At 48.0% G+C, this 8,040-nt stretch overlaps 1 long non-coding RNA gene across 1 annotated transcript; it reads right to left on the reverse strand.

The window, feature by feature from the left end:
- Positions 1-403: 403 nt before the first annotated feature.
- Positions 404-7,683, reverse strand: LOC142066850 (uncharacterized). Its single transcript, XR_012663816.1, has 5 exons — positions 5,741-7,683; positions 4,914-5,071; positions 2,877-3,021; positions 2,058-2,171; positions 404-1,177 (listed from the first exon to the last, which is right to left on the reverse strand). It is a non-coding gene; the product is annotated as an uncharacterized LOC142066850 (long non-coding RNA).
- Positions 7,684-8,040: the final 357 nt, after the last annotated feature.

Here is an 8,040-nt window from a genome sequence, read left to right on the forward strand (position 1 = left end):
CTGAGAGCTGCGTGAGTGATAACGTGCCTCCCGCCCCCGCAGCCCAACGCAGGGCTCCTCAGCACGACCGTGTAAGATGTAACGATACACCTCGAAAAGTTTTATGTTCTGTGATTAAGTATAAATCAATTATTCTGGCTGAAGTTTGTTCAATTAATGATGTTAATTCCCTGGCTGGCAGAGATTTTAGAATTTGAAATGGTTTCATAACGGATACTTGACGATTTTGCAGTTGGAAGTGATTTAACAGTGTTGTTGATAATAGACCCAGTATGAATCCTTCTCTGCTGTTTCCTTAGCTCCCAGTGCCAGGTAGAAGGGCTGTCCTGCTTGGTTAGGGGGAAAAAAAGATAATCTGGTTGAGAATTGTGCTTTACTTTTAAATAATTACCAGATCCGAGGTAGTATTTATGCCTGTATTTTTAACGTTCCAGCTGACAATGTTTTTTTATTTTTAAAGTTAAGCGAGCAGAGATCACTCTGAATCTGGACTAGCAGAATATAGTAAAAAAGGTGTTAGTTTTATACAGCTGCTGTTCTAGCGCTAAGTGCATATTAAACGGGGAAAGCTGTGGTTATCGGACTGGAGTACTTGATACTCGCTACTCCCACATGGTACGTCTGAAGTGATGTTACTGAAATATCCTGCAAGAGACTCTGCTCTTCATCGTTCAAGCTTCCCGCTGGGCCTCCAGCGAATGAGGGAAGTTTACAGGAGCTTTCCAAATGGGAAGGGGAAAAAAAAAAAGTCAGTTAAAGGATGTGTTTGTGAATCAGCAGCTGAAGAAACATTGTCATGTGAAGGGAATCCCACTATCAACGAAAGAACCGTTTCCATGCCGGCACGCTTAAGTGAAAGCCTGTGCAACGCTGCAGTCCAGTCCCAGCTCCTGCACCGTGCAAGGCAGCACAAACACGGGGAGCAGAGAGAGGAGGCAGCGTTAGTTCGCACGAGCTCCTGTCGAGGGTGCCTGTGTTCGCCTTCCCCACCTTCCCAAGAGAGGCTGCGCTGCGGGTCACAGAACTACGGCCGTGAGGATGAGGACAGGTGGAGATTGCCGAGCCAAAGCAAACACGTTAGAGAAGTCAGGCAGGTCCTTCTGGAGGAGGAAATTTCAAGCACGCTTTTCAACCCCGTCGCGCGACCTGTTCGGGATCTGGCAAGGCTGAGTTAGTCCTAAGGCCAAAGAAGTAAAATGCAGGTGGAAGACACAGGTGCCTCCTCTCTGTGGCTGCCGAGGGGAGGTAGTGAGAAGGTAGCACAAGGCAGAAGAAATATTGCCAAAATGGCATGCTCATTTTTCAGAAAACACCCATTAGTGGATTGTTTTCTTTGCTTAAATTTGACAAATTCAAGCCCACACACATCCTGCAGGATACGTTACACTCGAGTGTCTAGCCTCTCTTATTTCCTTGCCAGCTCTGTCACCCTAGTGATTGTCTATCCAAGGCACCTCATCGCACGTTGTAGTCCCTCAAGACAAAATAATTCCAAATATTTATACCCTTTTTTTAATGACTGGAAGATGCTCTCATGCATAAGCTGAAGGCACAGTAAACAGCAGCAGAAGTGGCTACACTTGTTTTACATTTCCTGGTGATATTGAGTTGCCCTCTTACAAATCTTTTTGCTGTTCTTCTGGCCTCAACATATTTAGAATGAGATTTCAGGGACCCCTGATTATACCATGCAGTAGCTGGAAAGAGAGAGAAGCCGTGGATGGCATTAGGAAGAGAGATAAAAGCAGTCTGTGCCCCAAACCCAACATTTTCACAACGCATGTGGGTCGGCTGTGTGAACTAGAGGCCGAGAACTCCAGGGATGTTACGCTGCAATCCTACAACTCCAATTCTTGCACATTTAAAGCTGTATCTGATTATGCACGTCTATATTTTCTGAGTAGGTAATTACCTAGCAGAGGCCGTGCGGGCTATGGAGTAAACCCGGCTGGGAGTGGTGCACCGAGCGGGGGCAAAAAGGCCTGCGTGTGGGTGGGTGGGTTTGTCGTGTTGGTGATTGCAACAATCGGGGAGCGCAGCGTGGAGAAAAGTCTTACCTGGGAAGAAACGGAGACAAAAACCACGCCTTTGTGCTACGAGCAGTTCTTGCCTCCCTGTAGGCTGTGAGGATCCGGAGCACCTGCTCAGGCACAGTCCCAAGCACGTTACAGCTGAGGAAATGAAAGTTTCAGGCTTCTCAGGGTTGAGGAGTTAAAGAAATCTAAGTGTCCTTGCTGTAAATGCAAGGTAAATTATTCATTCTCTCTCCCTCCCCCCCCCCCTTCCCTCCCTCTAGTTCAGTTTTTCTTTTCATGCTTTAATCGTTTTGACACCAAGCTGTACAAAAGTAATTTAAAATTAACATGACTGACACTTGGTAGATAGCGGGACCTAGCGCAGGGCTCCACCTTCTACTCGGGACTGCGGAGAGGGGCTCGGGATTGGCTGCAGGTCCCGAGGCAGCTGATGGGGACCAAGGAAAAAACATGGCAAACAATTAATTTGCTAATTTAGTTTTCTGTTTAATTTGAAACCAGAAAATTGTCAGGCACTCATCAGCCCACGAGCAAGGCTGAGTGGACTTAGGGCAGTGCTGCACTCTTGGCAGCAAAGAGGGGACACGTTTGATTAGACAGCAAAGCAATTTCTCCTGCCGGTACCAATGGCATTTAATAGGCTTGATAGAGTGTTTTAGCACTGAGGTTCTGCAGCGCTGGGTTTCGTGTCACCTCTCCTCAATGCGGTGCGTTTTGTGCCTGTGGTAACAGCCTCTTTCGCTGGGGAAGAGGTAACGCGCACACGCGCGTGTTGCAGAACAGCTGCGAGAAGGTGCCACCTTACGCGCAGAACACGCCGCAGCCCGTCAAACCTGGTACCTCCAAACGATGCCTCGGTCAGCCGGAACGCGTACAGGGATAGCTGCTGCGCAGGATAACCGATGGCGAGGCGGAGCAAGCCTGTATCAGGACTGACGTCCTTTGATGGAGAGGGAAATGCTCTAATTTGATTTCCTCCCTTTGGCTGTGAAGGAGAGGGTGTAATTTCAGATCTGCGCGGAGTGGGACCCTTATGCTCAGTTTTGGGCCTACTTTCGATTTCGTAAATTGAAGTGCATCTATTTATTTCACGCGTCCAATTCAGGATTTCACCAGTGGCTCGTCAGACCAAAAAAGCGCACGTTTACTGGGACTGAGAAACCACCGCAGCCCTAGGTTTCATCTCATACATTTGCAAGGCTTTGCTGTTGTGCGTGCGAGTGGGTGCGCGAGAAGTTGTGAACACATTACATCAATTAGCTCGTTACCAGCAGAGGGAGCGTGGGTCAGGGCTGGGTTCAGCGGGGAGTCAGGAGGCTAAAAATGGGACTGTCTCCCAAGGAAGCCTCACAGCACAGCTCTCTGAAAGAAAGCCTGTTGCAGCGTCAGCACAATTTATTTCCCAAGTCCAAATGAACCGAGAGATAGGATCTCGCTTGCAAATCTGGGACCTTGCTTGGCCTCCCTAATTCACAGATTTCCTCTTCCCCTTCTACATGACGCTCTCTGTAGGTCAAAGTCACCAGATGGTACCGTTGCTGTTCAATACTGCCGCCTCTGTGGGCCAGCTATTTGGGAAACTCGCATTTCTGCTGAGAGCCAAAGAAGGGCCATGTAATTTATCAGGGAGACGCAAGCGAGGAGCCAGGGAGAAGAAGTAGGTCAGATCTGGTTCCTGGGATTCAGTTGTCGGAGGGGGAGTGGCGGGATGGCAAAGATTTCATCAGAGCTGGTTTGCTTCCAGGTCTGCTGCTCGAAGCGGGGACAGGGTCAGACCCTTACGTAAACCCCGTGAGACCCAGGTCTTGGTCAACCTCGCTCGTGGTTAAGCGCTGCTGGGGGTGGCTGGGGCTCAGGAGGAAGGACGAGCCCTCTGCAGCTGCGGTCGGTGGAAGTTGTGCTGTTTACTGACCTCAGTGCACGTGGAGTCACCCTCCTGGCAGGAGGGAGTGCCGGCTTGGCAGCAAATCTTGACCTCTACAGTCACTAAAAGCCAACCCGAGGCGAGCGACTGGTTGCACGAATGCCTTAACCTCTCAGGAATCCCCCCAAGCTTTCAGATGACATCACTGCCTGGGTCCCAGCCCCGTTAGGAGGTCACCAACCTCTCCATCGCGGATGGGAACAAACAGGTTATTGTGCTCCGCTCCGCAAACGAGCCCCAGCCCTCCCGACCGCGTGAGAGGCTGCTTCCCCGGTCAGGCAGCCCGCAGAGAGCTGCCTGCCCGTCCTGCCTTCGCCTGGGTTTCTGTTAGAGGGGAAAGTCAGGCCAATTAAATCAGGCAGCATTGAATCTCTAATTGACATAAACGAGACAGACAGACAGCTGGGGAGACTTGGGGGGGGTGGTGGGGGGAAGGGGAGCAGGTGCCCTGGATGAGAGCGAGATGGAAATCCAACCTAATAGTACTGCAGCTTTTCTTATTCTATATGTTGATATTAGGTAGCAACGTTTTGAAAAGCATTTGAGCTCCTGCTGGAGGTAAATTAGTGAAATAAATACAAGTCACAACTATTGTGCGGTTGATCAGGATGTTCTCAAAAACCTCCAAACAAACCCAAAGAAAGAAAGAAAGAAAAAAAACCCAACCCCTCAAAAAGACTTTTTCCTTTGTGTAAAACAAAAAATAAATCTGGTTTTTCCCCATGCAGTTTGAGCATAAGGACTCACAGCTGAACAATTACGAAATAATTTTAAATCATATTTGTTTAATTTTCCACATCTGAGCAGAGCATGACTGGGTATTTCCCCCTCTCTTTTTAACCAGGGAGCGCTCTTTTTCCTGGAACAGACCCTTCAAATATTAATTTATACAGAAATAAGTTATTTAAATTCATATATTTCAGAGGAACGACGCACAAAGGGGAGTAACTTACCCAAGTCCCATGCGCCAGCACCGGCACTGCGATGGAACCAGAATTACCAGCCCTTCGAGCGTGCTGCCTCACCCAGGGTGGTGCCCTTGTGGAAACACAAATTGTTGGCCATTTTCTGAAAACACACTTCTCGTGCTGTACAGGTGAGCAGGGGGAGCCTAGTGGGGAAAAGCAAGGGTGACAAAGCAGCCGCGAGCGGATGCAGGTAACAAGGCGGGGGCAAATTCAGTTTTGCTGTGCTGGTAAATTCTCCAGTAGCACAAAAAGCAGCGACTCTTGCAAATCAGAATGAAAACCACCTCTATCTTAGTTTTAAAACAATGAAGATTTGCACATGGGGGTGCAAGAACACCAGAAACGGCTTTCACTTTCATTTCCACAAACTTTTGAAGGCTCTTCCTGAATATTTCAACACATTTTTCCTTCGCCATTTTCCCAGCTGGGATCATTTTTGCCAGTACAGACAATTCTTCTTGGTATCCATGGGAATTGCCTCCATAATTAGACGTGCACCCAGTGCACAGATCAGAGCGTTCAAACCCAGCAGCTGGAACTAGGAGGCGGGTCTGATTAAATCTGCTCTGCCACGAGGAGAAAAGCCAGCTTTAATGAAACATCAGAAGAGCTCCCTACCCCTTCTTTAAACAGAGCAGGAAAAGGGACTCCTGTTTCACTTTGTGAGTCGCTGCTCATCCTGTGCTCGCAACTCACTGAACAGAGAGCGAGCGTAGCAGCAAGGGATCTGGGGCCTTGAAATCGGGATCTGTCTCATTAAAAAGGGTCTAATTGCCAGCAGTGGCATTTATTAAAGGGGATTCACGATGTACCTTCAGAACCACATAAAGACTGGAAGTGTGAGCAGTGGCAGAGCTCGGTTTTCTCCTCCGTAGCTGAGGATAACCCCTCCTCAGGCCAGTGAGATCAGGGTCAGCTCGGACATGTCTCGCAGAGGAACAACTCCTCACCCGGGTTTCCTGCCCTGACCAGAAGCGATCCTTTGCCTGCATCCACGAAAACACACACAACCAGCCAACAGCCCTTTTTGTTTTTTTTTTTTATGGAAAGCAAATTATTTCTATGACTCCACACCCAGTCTGCATTTAACAATCTGCTCTCCAGAAAAGGGAGCTGGTGAAGGAGGCAGATGGTTGCATAGAAATTATTAATCCAATACAAGCTTTTTTACCTTTAGTTGCTGCTACCACCTGGTGTCACAAACCCCACAACTACTGGGGCTTCCCCACAGGCTGAGGCACCGAGCTGACCCAGGAGGGCAGGCTGCGGGTGAGCCTGTGAAAAGCAGAAAAATTATGCTGTAAGCCCACATTTCTCTACCTTATTTAAAAAAAAACACCAGAGCCGGGGGTTGGTGCGGAGAAGACATGTTAAAATTACAAGTAGTTTGGTGGGTGGGAAAAAAAACCCTGACTTTTTACAAATAATGATTTTCCAGCTGCTTACGGCAGCAGAGGACACGGCGGGGACGGGGGATCAAACACGGCTCCAGTCTAGACACAGCTGCAATCCCCGCCTGCTTTAGAAGTTTGTACAGCGCAGGCTGAGGAGAATTTAGCATATCGTTTCCCTAATATGATTAAATGCAGCTCCCTGTCCTGGGGTACTGACAAATCCTCAGATCTATAGGCGTTCAAAACCACGTTACCGTTTCCGCTGGTGAAGTAACTCACTTTGCAAATGTGGCAGCGGCGCCAGGCGATGCTCCCAGATCCCGCCTAACGGAGGTTTCCTTAACTGAAGGTTGAACTCAGCCCTTGTAATGCTGTAATTCGAATACCCTTCCCACAAACCTTGCAAGATGCAGCGAATGAGAGATTCCTGGCTTTGAGTCAAATGCTGCAGTAATTAAATGTTTATAAAACACTTTAAGCGTGCGAAATGCTATTATCATAGACAAGAAACCAATAGGCTATGGCAGATTGGAGCCGGATTTTGAGGCACACCAGCAAACACAGCTCATTTCTCCTGCTACATCTCTCTTTTTGAGTTGCTAACGGAGGATTATGGAGCCCATTACCAGGTTCCTTTTATTATAACCAGGATAAGTCAAACCAGAATTGCTTTCCTTCATATGAACATGTGTGATTCAAAAGTTCTTCCCTCTGTAATAAATATCCAAGTAGAGGGCCAGCTTGCTGTTTATCTCATGAAGAAACTACCCCTGGGGAAACGAGAAATTGCTGCTACCTCTGATCTCTCACATAAAACTGAAGAGGTTCCACCTGTTACAGGTTTCTAACACCATCTGCTGTTTAAAAATAAGACCGCATTTGAGCTGAGCGGCACCCGAGAGTGTGCACTTGTTTGATAAACCAGAAGTGACACCAGCTCGTCTAGGAGGTGGCTGTAATTGGCACATTTCACTCGTGTTCTTTCAAACCCTGAACATATTTCGACTTGATCTTAATTATGAAGCGACCGATTTCTGCGCTAGAAGACCCAGAAGGCCGGTGCGCAGCAGCTGAAAGCCACGTCCGCACCACAAAACTTGAATCTCCACCCACGGTCACGGGACCCCATCCTCCTTTTCAGTATTGAAGCACAGTATTGAAGTATTGGAGCAGTCTCATCCCGCCCCAAAGCCTGGCCCAGAGACCCTACTTAAAAACTTTTTCTTAGGAGAGCGCCATAGACTCCACAGGGTATGAGAAACTTAAAGAAAAATAATTCTTTTCATTAAAAATAAAAATATTTACCTTTTGCTGTCTCACACTGCTGCCTGTATGACAGAATAAATAACCAAGGATTCTTTTACTGTTTCCTTGTGGAACGTGGTACAGACTTTTGTCCCAGGAAAAACAGCAGAGCCTCGGAGTTCGTTACACACATGAAGCGAAGGACTCGCCACCAACGCTCTGAGTGTTAGTGGCACGTGTTGGAAAGCGGGAGGGATTCTTAACCCCACCACTTCTTCTAAAAAAAAAAAAACCACAAAAAACCCCAAATAAAAAGAGTTTTCTCCAAACGGGTCCCGACGGAGGAGCGCAGCCACTCACCCCGAGACAATGCAGCGGCTTTATCGCTGCAGCTTTCCACAGAAAAGCACCCAAAAGCTTCAGGTCTAATACCGAACAGAGGACGCAGCTACGCGATCCTCCTCTGGCTGTAT

Source organism: Phalacrocorax aristotelis, chromosome 20, assembly GCF_949628215.1.
Source record: "Phalacrocorax aristotelis chromosome 20, bGulAri2.1, whole genome shotgun sequence".
Lineage (NCBI taxonomy): Eukaryota > Metazoa > Chordata > Aves > Suliformes > Phalacrocoracidae > Phalacrocorax > Phalacrocorax aristotelis.